The following is a 15,481-nucleotide window of genomic DNA, read 5'->3' as shown; positions in this document are numbered from 1 at the left end:
CTTCATGCGGTTCATGTTTTCACACCAGAACTAGTCTTGGTATAATTCTGGATTGTAGGGCATACCTACTTATTCACAAGTCTATTTTGCACTATACCTTTCATTTCTCTTTTTTAGCACTCGACGTCTCACCTAACGTCCTTCCATTCTGCTTCCCATAAAGTCAAATATATCAATGCTGGCTTGTGACACAAGCCTTCCAAATGTTGTATATTTTACAGGGTTGACTATACTCCTTATCGATGGAGTTAGTCCCAATATAGCGCTCACTTCGCTTAGTTTCAGGAGTAATTAGCCATGTTACCAGACATGACAATTCCTTCAAACGATTAGCGTGTTCTATGTGATCAGCACACAACATTTCTATCTTCCATAACTCAGTTTCCAATCTCTGAACTTAATTATTCGAATAAAAGTGCTCTAGCACAAGAATTTTAAATTCCGACCATATCATCTGAGTAATAATTTTCTAACTGTAATTTTGTACAATCGTGTTCCATCACGATACAACATAATCTACCAACATATCTGTAGCATATTTCACTACACAATGTTCTAGACTCTTACCAATATCCTTAACCATTTCGATTTTTTTCTATCCACTCGCTAATCTATTCCTCCCTTTACCATCAGTGGACTATTAATAATTTCCTTAACACAACCGATAAACGTATCCTTCATACCGGATCTAATTCATTACGACTACTATTCATGATTAGTTTATAACTAATACTTGTAGTCATAATAGTATTCGGTGGGACATTAACACTCTTAGTAATAACACTAAGAATTGAAATATCCATAATCATGTGATTGCTCGATCTATAATTCTGCGATCACATTTGCATCAACACTAGCAGTGATCTGTGATACAACATTCGGTATCATCATCTGCTATCCTTGAGCAATCAACTGAATCATATCAATCTCCATCATTGGAGTTACTCTTTATATGTCAATCTGCCGTACTCATCCCGTACGCAGTAATCAATACTAATCTCACTGTATAACTCGTTACCAGCTCAATCATAACAACAGGTACACATACACACCAAATATTATCATACATATTACACATACCAGTATCTAGTATATAAGTCCCACAAGTATAATAACATATGGACTTAACCTGACGTCGGTTAACGTTCAAATATGTTTCATAATCCTTGTCACCAACTGACATATAGATCTTTCTCAACAAAGGTTAATGTTTAATATACTTGATTTCAATATCCTTCTGCATGTCAGCATAGCCGATACATGCTCACCATGAGCACCAAACGATTACGTACCACGGAGTTATAATATCCGTGTCTATTCGTATATCCGGCATACACGGTATACCACCTACGAACGAATAACCAACTATGCTATAATGATTTCAACACCTCTTTGTGTATGGGTAATCATTCTATTCGAGTATACATGGGTATAGGCATCTAACGGATGTAAGGTTAACATAGGGAGTTGCAAGGTTCAAGGTAATCGCGCAACATGGGTTGCCTTCAAATATTATTAATTACTATTAGCGGAAACTCTATCACTTGCTCAGTCAATGTCCTCAGGCGTTCTAGGTTTGCTAAAATCAGTAATTCTCGATCTGGAGGTGGTATGTCTCATATGTTTGAGAGTGAGCAATACATATATATATATATATATATATATATATATATATATATATATATATATTTCTATATATTATTTTTATCTGCTCATTTATTATCCATTTTATTATTATTATTTTATTTTTATTTTAATGGAACAAGAATGGGTTCAGGTACAGGTCCGTCCGTACGTGAGGGTCGGCGGTTCGGGTGAACATATGGGGTTATTAGGATATACGGTACCGGTGTTGGTAGGGTAAGGTATTTATCAATTTTGGTTGGGAGTGACGGTTACTAGATATTTCTGGTTAATGTCAAACAGGAGATCTAACTTGGCACTATCATAACTATAACACGATAAGTCAGACTTATCATCAACCGATGCTCTAGAAATTTCAGCATCCTCGGTACTTTTATTATTTCATCCCCCGGTTCCTTATCCGGGTCCCATTTCTCAATACATGTACCCACAAGATATGTACATATATATATACACATTAGCACGTATAAATAATATTATATACTTTACACATATGTTGCCATTTTTACCTATTAATGTACCCAGTGACTTCCCCTGAATTCCCTCGTGCAGAAAAGTCTGTTATTATGTTCCGGACCATAATAACTCACTTGTCCATTCAAGTTCATCCGGATCCCGTCACTATATATTATTAGTCGATATTCAGATCCTATAATACTTGAGCTACTGGTTATATTTTTAGGTATCTTTTAAAGACATCCTAATTCTTTTATAACCAATGGCTCTGATACCAAGTTCTGTAACACCCCGCAACCGCAGCGGAAACGTGAACGGGGTGCGACAGACTCGTCTGATATCAACCACATTGTTTATAAAGAAAACTGAATATATTAATATACTTCAAATTACATTATTTGTATTTCATTACCGTCTAGGTGATACACACATCATACAATACGATACATAATTCTATTTATTATAATGTATCCTAACATTCCGCATGCAAATCTTACACACATCAAGCACTTAGCACGTAAGCAATCACTTCATCTTAGTTGTACCTGAAAAAGCATGTGAGAAAACGGGTCAACTACGAATAGTTGGTGAGTTCACAATTTGAATAAACCATGATAAATCCATATCATAATATAATATTATCTGGGGACACTGTTAACCCAGTACTGTACTCATTCTGGGGGCAACGTTAACCCAGAAACACTTCCACAGACATCTGGGGACACAGTTAACCCAGTAACACTTCCAAAGACATCTGGGGACACAGTTAACCCAGTAACACTTCCAAAGACATCTGGGGACATAGTTAACCCAGTAATGTACCCATTCCATACGATTCCCGTACAATCAAATATTTATAAATACACGCAAATCCATGCGTTCAGTATGTATTTAATCATTTCAATAGTAACATGCTTTCCGCCCCGGGAAAATATTTGAAAACAATTCAGAAAAAGGGGCTCGTGAAACTCACCTTAGCACATGCAAGCAGGTAACAACAATCATTATCAGTTAACACGTCCAATCTGTAATATGATCCCTACGATCGTTACTATACACTCATTATTAATATAACTTTAACCGCGTTAACCGGTACATCTGGGGACACTGTTAACCCAGTATTGTACCCGTTCCGGGGGCAATGTTAACCCAGAACACTTCTCCGGACTCAGATTGTGATTTCGTTTAGAGTTCAATGGTCAAAATCATTATTAATCGTTTTTCTCGTTTTGCGTGCCTAGCACGGTTATCCGTTTTTACGTTTCAAAATTGAGTTTGGTCACACACGACCCGAAAATAGTTGTTGACTGATAATTTAGTTAGAGTTGGGAAATTTGAGCTCGGTTTAGACGCCTCGATTGGCCGCGGGACCCGTTTCCGTCTTTAGCGTACCAGAAACTGTTAAATCGGACAAAAATTACTCAAATCATCCGAATTATTTTCGGATGATTTATTTTTTTACTTGTTTAACTCATTTATATGAAAATAGTTCATTTTTAGGGTTTTTATACACCAGTCAGCTCGCTTAAGCGAACTTCACCGGTTTACGCGTTTTAACTTTAAAAGTTTGATAATTAGCACAATTAATTATCCGTTTACTCTCGGATCTTGAAATTTTGCACAAATCACTTTTTAACATTGGGGAATTTAATAAAAATATTTCCAGAATTAATTCTTATATTTAAAATTTATTTATTTATTTTTTAATACCATTTAAACACTAAATATGTCGTAAATACCAAACGATCTTAGAAAATGCCCAAATTTTTCCTGGATGTCCCCTGCCATCCACATAGTCCCCTGTAATTTTTCCAGAAACAAAATCTTCTATTACATGCCATTTTTACTAAAACCGAGCTAGAACACCCTAGAACTCGTTTAACTGAAAAGCCTACTTAGACTTCTCCAACTGAACTAAAATTTTGTGTGTGACTTATACATGATATAAAAAGCTTATCTGAAATTTTCCAGAATTTTTCATGATATTTAACTATTTTTCACCATTTTTGGCCAAAACCGAGAATTAAATTCACCAAATATTCATCCTTTATCCAAAAATTACCAAATATTCACAGAACTCATATTTTCATGTGTTTAACACCTCTGTAAAATTTCATGACCTAACTCCAAAGCATCAACAATCTGTTCAAATTTCCCAAAACCGAACATAACCGAATATACCTTTCGTTTTCCGCCACTACAAGCTACAAACTCGTCTTTACGCCTTATCTACCACTAAACACAGAACCTAAAACCAACATACCACAATACCAAGCAAGTTATACTCACGATCAAGCCTCTTACACTATAGTTTCGGTTATTGCTTTAAAAACAAAGATTTAACACTAAAAATTCGTTTTTGGTTCGTTTAACTCCTTTCTTGGACCAAGATCCCTTATATAACCCGTATACATCACTTGATCATGCAAGAATCGGTTTTCATCTTTGAAACCTCATTTTCTTGCAAACAAACTCAAGAAACGAAGATGGAAACGTAAATAACTCGACTTTTTACCTCGGTTTTCTTGATAAAATCTCGGTTTTTATGATCTTGATGTGGAGAGGATTGAAGTTCATAGAGATTTTTGTTGTAAAAAAGAAATTAAAGGGCTAGGGGAGATCCCCCATTTCCGATCGGAGTTAGTAGAGGGGTGGGGTGGGACCCACCTCTCCAATATTAGCCACATATTTGGATTCTCGTAATCTGGATAATGTTTTGGATAATCTGGTTCAGTTCGTTTTTCGGTTAAATGTCTAATTCGGCTTAAAACGAGGTTAAAACGGTCGTTTTCGGCTTAAAAATGAAATTTATATAAAACCAATTTAAAAACTTTAAAAACTTAAACCATGACATTTATTAACTTAAAACATCATATCATTAGTTATCGCGCATCTTTTTCGGCTTGATCGATCATCTCTTGCTCGGTTTGGTATTAAAGGTTTCGTTTAACGTACCGACGTACATTAAATCGAAATTCTTTTTCTGTGCCGTACTTTACTTATCCCGAAGCTTTAATACTTCGTAAACATCACTAAATATCATATATCTCGTCTATAATTGAACCCTCGATTCGTTCGGGTTTCAAGAACTATCGATCGATTAATCGCATATTCAATACGATGAATTATATATTCATGTACAATCAATACAGTGAACCATGTATTCTCGTATAATTACTATGGTCACTCATGTATCCGACATTAAATATGACGTAACTATTGTCTTCCGGTTAGGGTATACCGGGTTTCGTCGGAATCGTTACAGGTTTTCAATTCCACGCACCGGCAGTTGGATATTAAGAGGGTGTTTGGCTGAGCTTTTTAAATTGCTTTTTTGCTTATTTGCTTTCTGAAAAGCAAAAGCAAAAGCAAAAACAACTTTTGAAAAGCTCCAATTTGTAGCTTTTGAAGGATCTTTGCCAAACACATTTTGCTTTTCAAAAAGCAAACAAGTAAATAAGCAAGTTTTAAAAGCTCACCCAAACACCTACTAATTCCAATTGATTCCACTAAATTATATCGTCACATGTCTCTATGGTAATATTGAAAACAAAACGAGCAGGTAAAATATCCGAGGGCCTTTCTAAAATAATTTGATTTAGTACTTTCAAATTTTTATCATTTTTTCTTCACATTTATCCAAATTAATAGGTTAAATTCAAAACTAAAATAATTTCACTTATCTTTAGATATTATATTTTATAATTAAAATATTTTATAACATAAGCTAATACATGATATTAAAAGAAACCAACCAAAATGTAAATATGGTCAAGCACGTCATTAATATAAAAAGTGGCGGACCTAAGACTTTTATCTAATGGGGTCTCATTTTTCAGTGTTCAAATTTTTCAGGTCGGTTGTTGTTCAGTCGGGTACTCGAGACGAGAAACACAAGAAAAAACAATCTAATCTAATCTAATTTGATCTAACCTCTAATCTAACTAATAAAAGAAAATAATGAGAATGATGTGGTAATTTCACATTCATTCTTGTTCTAATCTCTCTTCTCATTCATTCTATATATCTATGGGTGGTGGGCAAAACCATTTTGTTAAATGGGTTATAATTTCCTTTCTAATCTTTAATCTCATTCATCTTATCTATCGATGGATCATGAGTCAAAATAATTTTGGCAAAAGGGCTATAATTTTCTTTATAATTTTCTAATTCCTCATTTTATTTATCCTACATATCCATGGGTCATGGGTCAAAACAATTTTGACAAACGGGTTATAATTTCCCTTCTAATTTTATAACCTCTCATCTCATTTATTATAGTTATCCATGGGTAACGTGTCAAAAGAATTTTAACAAATGTTGTATATTGTTGTAAACGTATAATGATTCATCTCATTCTAATTTCTAAATTTGAGATTACAGACTTCTTATTATTTGTAGTATATATTTTATTTTCTTCTTACCTATAATTTTGTTCATTTCTTTCAAAAAAGAGTACCTTATTTATTATTATTTTTATTTAACAAATCCCGTGTAATACTCGGGGTTCAAAAGCTAGTATCATGGTCACTGGCGAAGCTTTACTTGGGTCGGGGGTGGCCCCGCCCCCCCCTCCCGTTTTTTTCGCGTAGTAGTGTAAATTTACCCGTTTTCGCCCGAAATTTTTTATGTTTAGTGTAAAAATTTGAGTCCGGCCCCCATTGTTTGTGAATTTTTGTATACCTGAGTCCGTCCCCCCGGTGTCTTAGTCCAAGCTTCGCCACTGATCGATCATAATAAAAAAAAATATGTGCATTACTCATTAGAAACACACAATATGCTTGTCACTCTAAATAAGAAAACATTAACATTACAACTTTTAAGTTGTTTCCCACAATGGCATTCGACTCGCTAGTAGAGGATGGCGGCAAGTCGGCAACAAGCGAATCACATTTGAAGGTTGCGATGTGTGTCCCATGTTTGGGCTTTGGCTGTGCAACATGCCTCTGTTCGAGAGTACAAGGCTATCAGGTTTATTTATAAGTTAAAACCTAACTGTTATTATTCAGTATTAACTATCGGGTAGAATTTAAAGATTAAAAATAAAAATGCAAATAGCGAAACAAGAATAGGAGTTCAACAATCCTTGAACACCGACTAAAGTTACCACTGATGGTTGGGTAAAAGTTAGTTATTAGTATATATTAATTAGTTATGTTTAAGTAAATAAATGAATGAACATTGGTACTTCAAGCATTATGTGTTTTCAGGACATTGGAAGCTATGGAGCTTAACGAGGATATTTACGGGCTTGAAATGAAGTTCGGGAAGTGAGAGAATGGAAGTGCACGCATCACGAGGCAGTCAAGAAAAGAAGATAGAAAAATCTGAAGTTTTACATCTTCGCGATACGCGAAGATGCAAAGAAGGGCAACTTTGCGATATGCGAAGTTGTAGAATTCCGGCTGCGACTATTTTGTCCTTCGCGATACGCGAAGAAGCATCCCTGTCATCTTCGCGATACGCGAAGATGCTTAAGTCGGCCAAAAATTTAGGTTTGCCTTATATAAACCCCTTAACCTCCCCATTCGGCTGAGATCGACTTCCAGAGGCAGAAGAGCTATGCTAAGACGGTTTCCTGTCATCCCGAAGCTTCCGATTCATCGCGGGTTTGCATGTTCATCAAAGATAAGTATTTTGACATTATGATCATGTTCGGCTAAATCATTTGTTCATAGGGTTTTGTGTAAATCCTTTTAAGACCAGATTTATTATGCTTCATATTTTGAACTTGATTTGACTTTATTGTTTTTATCTTGTTCAATTATTGCTTGGTTGTTTAAACAATTTTTGTTTGCGATTTTTGATTAGTACTTCACTTGTTTGGTTTGTTCATCAACATTTAGGGTTAGGCACTTGTCATTGAACTAATAATCATCGGTCAATGTTACTTAATTAGTTATCATAAAACATAAAGTGGTAATTGTGTAGATCGAGTTCAATTGTGTCAATAATTCGGTTAGGGTATCGTTTGTCATCACAATCAAACTATTAGGTCTAATAATTACTGTGCAATCAAGATAAGTAAATCTGGGATTAAGTTGATTAGCACATTACCTAAACCTAGAATGAATACTTTTTATTAATATTGTTTACAAAGTTTTTAAGTAATTGTTTAGTTTTAATTAATCTTTTTCTAAAAAGCGCTTGACATCGTCTGTCCGCATTAGTTTAATAATTAAATTAGTAATAATAAATTAGCACTTTCCTTGAGTTCCTGTGGAGACGACCTTACTTATCCGTACTTATTATAGGTATTTAAGTCTTAAAATTAATTGTTTGAGTAAACCTCGACAGCCTACGTCAACCACTCCACTAAAGTTAAGATTAATACTATGTGTTCAATCTAATAATTATTATGGAGTCCAAGAAAATTTTTATATACCGTCTCAAAGAAAATTTTTAGAAAATGTTGGGGGTCCCGGAACCCCGACCGTTACTATGTGGGTGCACCCCTTAATATATATAAGTGTAATTTAATCAAAGGACATTGAAAAACATCTTGTGAACAACAGACATATTAGTCATTTTTAACATGAACATTTACAATTATAATACACATATATCATCTTATTTTCTTGACATTATCAATGTCGTCTTCAACCACTGGATGTGGCTCTCAACCCTCTGGATGTTTTCATTTGTAAATGAGATTTGAAATGCAAGCGCCTGGAAATTGCAAAATAAACTAGACGGCGTCTGGATTTGAAAACTAGGCGGATTGGTTTGTCAGAAGGTCGGAACACTGACCGGCCGCCGAGAACATTCTTAGCAGGTTTTTTACACATGACGCTTGGTTATTGGTGTAGAAAAAACAGACGGACCGGTTTTTAAGTTGGACATGATGGAGTCGGTGGGATTTATGTAGAAATTTTTGGAATAGGATTTCTCAGTAAACAAAGTCAAATTTGATCATCTTTAAAATATTAACATATCATTTTTTTCAATCATCTAACATGTGCTTATTTTAAATGAGAAACATGATCAGTTTTATAGATTAAAATCACAGAAAAATATATTATGGTTGTTCGTTTTGTTTTCTTTTATTTTGAAGTTACAACTTTTTAGTATCATAAGTTTTGATCGGAACCATTTAGTTGATCATAACCACTGAAATCGAATCTTAAGAAATATAATATATATCCGAATTGAACTATAAAAGGAACTTTGAAGTGCATAGTTATTGCAATTGCCTTCTTTTCTAGACACATCCCATAACACTAACCTGTCATTTAACTTACGCTATGGAAGTTGAAATCATTTCCGAAGAGAGCATTAAACCATCGTCCCCAACACCGCACCACTTGAAAACATATAATCTTTCTCTCCTAGATTATCTTGTTGGATATCCTTACGTACCAATCGTTTTTTACTACCCTAATCACAATGACAATGACAATAACATATTCCAAGCACTATAAAGGTCATTGGTTCTAAAGAAATCACTATCTGAAACCTTGACTCAGTTTTACCCACTTGCAGGAACACTTAAGGGCGATTCAATTGAATGTAACGACGTTGGTGCTAACTATGTCTTAGTTTTGGTTCATGGTCGTCTTGATGGCTTTTTGCACAAACCTGACCTTGGATTGATTAACAGGTTCTTGCCATTAGAACCTAGTTTTGATCAATCTAGTGTGGGTTCTCGTGTCACAAATGTTCAAGTGAACATTTTCAAATGTGGTGGAATCGCTGTCGGGTTGTGTGTTTCACACAAGATCCTTGATGGGGCTGCACTCTACACTTTTCTAAAAGGATGGGCTAACATGGCTTCCAAAAGTGAAGAAGTTACTTATCCAAAGATAATTTCTCCATTAGTTTTTCCTGCTGAGAGCTTGTGGCTTAGAGACATATTCCAGGTTAGCTATCAAACAGTGCTAAAGGAAGGCAATTGTATCACAAAAAGATTCGTATTTGGTTCGGATTCCATAGCTGCTTTAAAAGTTGCAGCTAGTAGAAATGGAGTGCAACAACCAACACGAGTTGAGGTGGTATCTGCTTTGTTATGGAAGTGTACAATACCAGCATCTAAAGAAGCATATGGTATCCAGAAAACTACTTGGCTAAACCACTCTCTGAATCTTCGTAAAAAACTTCCAACAAAGACGTCAAAAGACTTGATTGGTAACATGATGTGGGTCTCAAGTGCAGTGTGCAAAGATAACGACGAAACCACATTGCATAGCTTGGTGAACAAGGTGCATGATAGCATTGTAAAAGTCAACGATGAGTTTGTAAACGAAGCACAGGGTGATGAATGGTACGTCGCAATGCATAAGTTACTTCAACAAATGGGAGAAATCGGCTCGGTAGGGCCAACAGAATATTATATTTTTACAAGTTGGTGTAAGATGGGTTTCAATGATATTGATTTTGGTTGGGGAAAGCCAAGTTGGGTGTCTGGCCTCATAGGTAAAGGATTCAAGGGGTTCTTCAATTTAGTGACTCTAATGGATACAAAATGTGGCGAGGGAGTTGAAGCATGGGTGACTTTGGATGAAGAAGAACTGAAGATTCTACAGTGCAATCCGGAGCTACTAGCGTATGCTTCGGTGGATCCAAGTCCGCTATCAAATGATCATGTCATATGAGTTAGAGATCTGTCTTAAAAACCAACGTCTTGGTTGTTAGTACTTTATATTGTGGCAAATAAATTTACACGTTCGTTTGCTTATTTTACCCGTCTTTTAAGCTTAGGTTTCTATTTTCCTGTCGTCACAACATGCCTAAGGGGCGCAGACATATGACTGTCAGTTGGTATTGCCTTTTCATTTAATCAAAGTTTGTTACGAAGTGGAGCATATTTGATTGAGAATATTAGTTGATCAAGAAGGGAATTAAATACCATCTGTTCGATCACAAAGATTTTAATTTACAAAAATAAGTTACAAGGATTTGGTTACAAAGGCATCCGAGCCTTTAGATGTCCATAAACTAGAGATTCTTGCATTCTATTATTTTACAAGCTCTCTTGCTTATTTTACCGCTCTTTTAAGCTTAGGTTTCTATTTTTCTATTATCGCACCGTGCCTCAAGGGCGGAGACATATGACTGTTAGTTGGTGTTAATTTTTCATTTAATAAAAGTTTAGTGGAAAATATTTGATTTAAATATTAGTGAATACAAGGGAATTAAATACCCTTTGTTCGATTACAAAGATTAAATTTACAAACATAAGTTACAAGGATTAAGTCACAAAATCATGCAAGGCACTAGATATCTATCGCCTAAAGATTCTTCTATTCCTCTCACTTTCGATCCTTGTAATTAACTTACTCCTAATTACCTGAAAACACTTTTTAAAATACATTAGCTAAAGCTGGTGAATGATGCTCACAAACTCGAAAGAATTTTCATAAACCATTAAGACACAATCACCAATCCTTTCAACAAACTCAATATGCCTCATCCTGAGTCATCACTACTAAACATACACATAACGGTTTCTGAGGAGTTATGTGCCCTTATTGTCAACATCATTACAAAACGTTTAAGTTTTAACGACGACAAAAGTCGTTGCTAAAGCCCCAAATGTCGCCGCTAAAAGTACTAGCGACAACATGTTGCCGCTGTTGAGTTGCCGCTAGTTCTTAGTTGCTATTGATCATTTGTCACCACTAATAATGTCTCTGCTAAAAGGTGTGGTCACTAAAGTCAAATTCGTCGCTAATTAGTCACCGCTAATACTTTTCAGGCGAACTCCTGAAGAGTAATAGCACCGACTTTGTTGCTGCTAAAGGCATCTAACTTGTTTTTTAAAAAAAATCTGGATTTTCCTTAACACTAAAAATACAACAAATATATGCAAGTTTTTCCGAACATGCATCATAACCATTGATATATATATATATAGGGGTAATTCTAGTGAAAACACTTTTTAAAGAGAAAACTTAAAAACTCCTAAGAAACTATTTTTTAACTTAAATTTTTTTTTTTAAAGTTTCTTTTTTTTCCATTATTCTTATATGTTGTTATTGATTGAAAAAAAAAAAACTTGTCAGTAACCTCATCGGTATAGTGCGCATGTGTAATAGTGTGTATTGCATATATGCAAAAGTATTTGTATTGCATAGAATACAACCCTATTGCACATATTTGATACACGCTATTGTATATATGCAATATAAGACTAATACACACATCGAATACACATTAGTACGTATGTGTAATACATCATTAATGCACATGTGCACCATATCGACTTTTATTTTATTATTATTTTTTTTCCATATAATACAACACTACTACACATATACAATACACAAATATTGAATATATGCAATAAAACACTATTACACTCAAAAGTACATAGTAATACACATGTGTAATACAACGCTATCGCATAGTAATACGTATGTGCATTACAACGGTTTTTTTTTTATTTTTTTTTATTTTTTGATTGAAATATAAGAAAATATAAGAATAATGGCTAAAACAGAATTTTGAAAATATTTTTTTATTTTTAATTAAAAATAATTCTTTAAAAGTTTTTAGGAGTTTTTTAGTTTTCTCTTTAAAGGTGAGTTTTCTTTTAATCCTCTCCCTATATATATATATATATATATATATATATATACATAAACATACATAACTGAAAACAAATACAAAAGCATGTTTAATCAGCGGCGGATCCAACAATTTTTTGCCAATGGGTTCACCGTTCGTATCGATTCAAAGGTCTGGTCGTTTTGACGGTTCGGGTCGTTCGATTTAGGTCATGAACATAAAAAAATATGACATAATAACTAAAAACAAAATCGTTATTAGAAATTAAAAAAACACATAATATAAATACGATGGTCCTTTTGAATTAAAAAAGAAAATAACACTCTATAGTAGTTCTGTATGATTATTCATCTTTTAAAAACGTTGCATTACATCTTCGACCGCAACTTTTTGAAGGAGCTCCCTTTCAATGTAACAAATGCAAAAATTGTTCAAATACTCATCACTCATAATAAAAGACGATGTTTATTGTTTATGTTGCAACTAAAATAGTCATTGTAACTTTTTCAACTAAAATAGTCATTAAAATGATGAAAGCATATATTTACTGACTACAAATGCAAACACCACTTAATTAAATATAAGAAGATGTATATGTATATTTCATGAAATCAATTAAATTTGATTTCTATCGGGTGATGTTTTCTAAAACTTATACAACCAGTTAGAAAAGAAAATGAAATATAAAATTAGAAAAACTACTAAAACAGGGAATTGAACCCAGGTGCTTCATAAGAAAAGAGAGTTGCTTACCACCCGACCATGGTTCCACATTGTTAATTTTTCATTTACAATTTATATGTCGGTTCATTCTCATATTTTAAATAGACGTTCTGTGCAGGAAGTACTCCAGCCTCAAGATTTTGGTTCCTGCAAGTAATTCAGTCACCATATATAGGTCCATGTTTAATGCAAAACGCCTATCTTCAAAGTAACCTAAATCTTTTAAAATTAACTAGTTAGTATTAAAAATTGGATAGTATTTTATATTAAATAGGTTTTGTAACCCGTGCATTGCGCGGGAGATATTTTGGCCTCACGGGTTGCGAAACTGTGAAAAGAACCATATTGACCAAAAAAAAGAGATAAAAAAGAAAAAATAAAACCAATTTACTCAAATCGACATATCAGAATAGTCATTACAAAACAAAGAGGCTCAAAACACACAATACCTCATGGCCATTGCTAACAAACCACACACCGCCAGCTAAAACCTTCCAACAAAAAATATAAATCGGAAAAGCTCCATTGAAACCGGTGATGCTAGACTGTCGCTATCTAGTCAAAAACAATACAAATCAGTGTCCTAATCACCTTAAACTAGTCAGGGTAAGTAGGGTGCAAACCACGAGGAGTATGTGGTCAGTGTAAAGCTAAACCGATTCATAACATTATGAAGTGATTCAATTAACAAAGTGCTGATCACACTAGCAAACAGTTTGGTTTTCTAGTAAACGAATAAATAATCAAAGATTCAATCAGTCAACAAAGCAAATCACACACGGGAATCCAAGTGAGCAATCAAATAGCAATCTCATGCAACTTAACAGATAAACTATCCTATGTCAACTGCAGACTGACTAACCGGTTAAACCTTAGGCATCCATGCTCGCTAACACACGACACTGGTTATCAAACGGTCTCTGTCAGTGTGACTCAACTAAGGGCAAACATATGTTTTCTTGCTATTAACAGGTCAAAACAATCCTATAAGCAATTATCATAGTAACTGGCACACTAATCGTTCGGATCAAAATAAACCTAAACTGACGTTGTGCGCAACAATACTAGACATCTATACTCATAGATTAACATCAGAATAATTACAATCAATCGTTCTAGTACAGGAGAAAATAACTGAAATATTACAAACTATATATCCCGGGTATTACTCGAAGGATCTAGCCGCGTCTCGGCATCTCTCGGGCTTCGGTATGATGGATAGGATCATGCACGGGACCTTGAGACGATTGGAAGTGATGGTTCTCCTCTCTTCTGCTCTGAAAATCGCCTGGATAGTGAATGATGGCGTTTAAGGTCGTCCAAACGAAATAAAACATCAAACCCTAACTTTCCCGACTATAGGGACCATCGCGTAGCGTGATGGCCATATTCCTATTCCATCGCGCTACGCGATGGAAAATAACCTCATATTTGGATTCTTCTCGTCGAGAAACTCAAAATTCATATATTATGGGTCCCGTAACTCATTTTCTAGCCCAGGATATGCTTGTTTTACTTCATGGTCGCTTTTTGTGAACACATCTTGTTCAGTTTTAGCATCGGCTTTAGGTTTCTCATTCAAACTCTTCCCAAATCCTTCTAACACTTCCAAAGACTTCAAGTTATGCTCCGGTCATCTCAAGATATCATTCCATGCTCGTACAAGTCTCCAATTTAGCATCTTTAACGATCAATGACCTGAAAAACAAAAGCACGTATGAAGTCCAAAGTTCTAACAATATACTAAACAAAACTACATAATTAACACACTATCTATATACAAAATACCCGAACATCACATCCCACACTTATCTTTTGCTTGCCCTCAAGCAAAACTCTAAGGTAAACATCAACCTCCATCATAGGTATATTAGTTATCACCATTAATACTAGCAAGGTTTAAGGTCATACCCAGTTTCCCAGACTGACACTTTCTAGATTGACAACTCACAAATAAAGTTAATGTTACAATAAAACTTTTGAACCGCCTAGACAAGTTACTTTGTTTCCGGTTAGGGCATACATGTTCATACCTCTCACACTATCAACACTCCTCTCGGTTTAATATCTGGACTAGCAAAAGATGTGCCAGTATATGTCTCTGCCCTCAAAATACCTAATATGAGTTACAACTTAATAAGCTTGCCGGTCA

General features: G+C 34.7%; 1 pseudogene; it reads left to right on the top strand.

The window, feature by feature from the left end:
* The first annotated feature begins 9,314 nt into the window (after nucleotides 1–9,314).
* On the top strand, nucleotides 9,315–10,691 carry LOC143625292 (epi-neemfruitin B 7-O-acetyltransferse L7AT pseudogene; annotated as a pseudogene).
* Nucleotides 10,692–15,481: the final 4,790 nt, after the last annotated feature.

Source organism: Bidens hawaiensis, unplaced genomic scaffold (genome assembly GCF_021521415.1).
Source record: "Bidens hawaiensis isolate Kalapana, Puna unplaced genomic scaffold, B.hawaiensis_p1.1 tig00004101_1, whole genome shotgun sequence".
Classification (NCBI taxonomy): Eukaryota; Viridiplantae; Streptophyta; class Magnoliopsida; order Asterales; family Asteraceae; genus Bidens; species Bidens hawaiensis.
The sequence above is the reverse complement of the archived record's forward strand: the minus strand, read 5'-3'. Positions and strand labels throughout refer to the sequence as shown.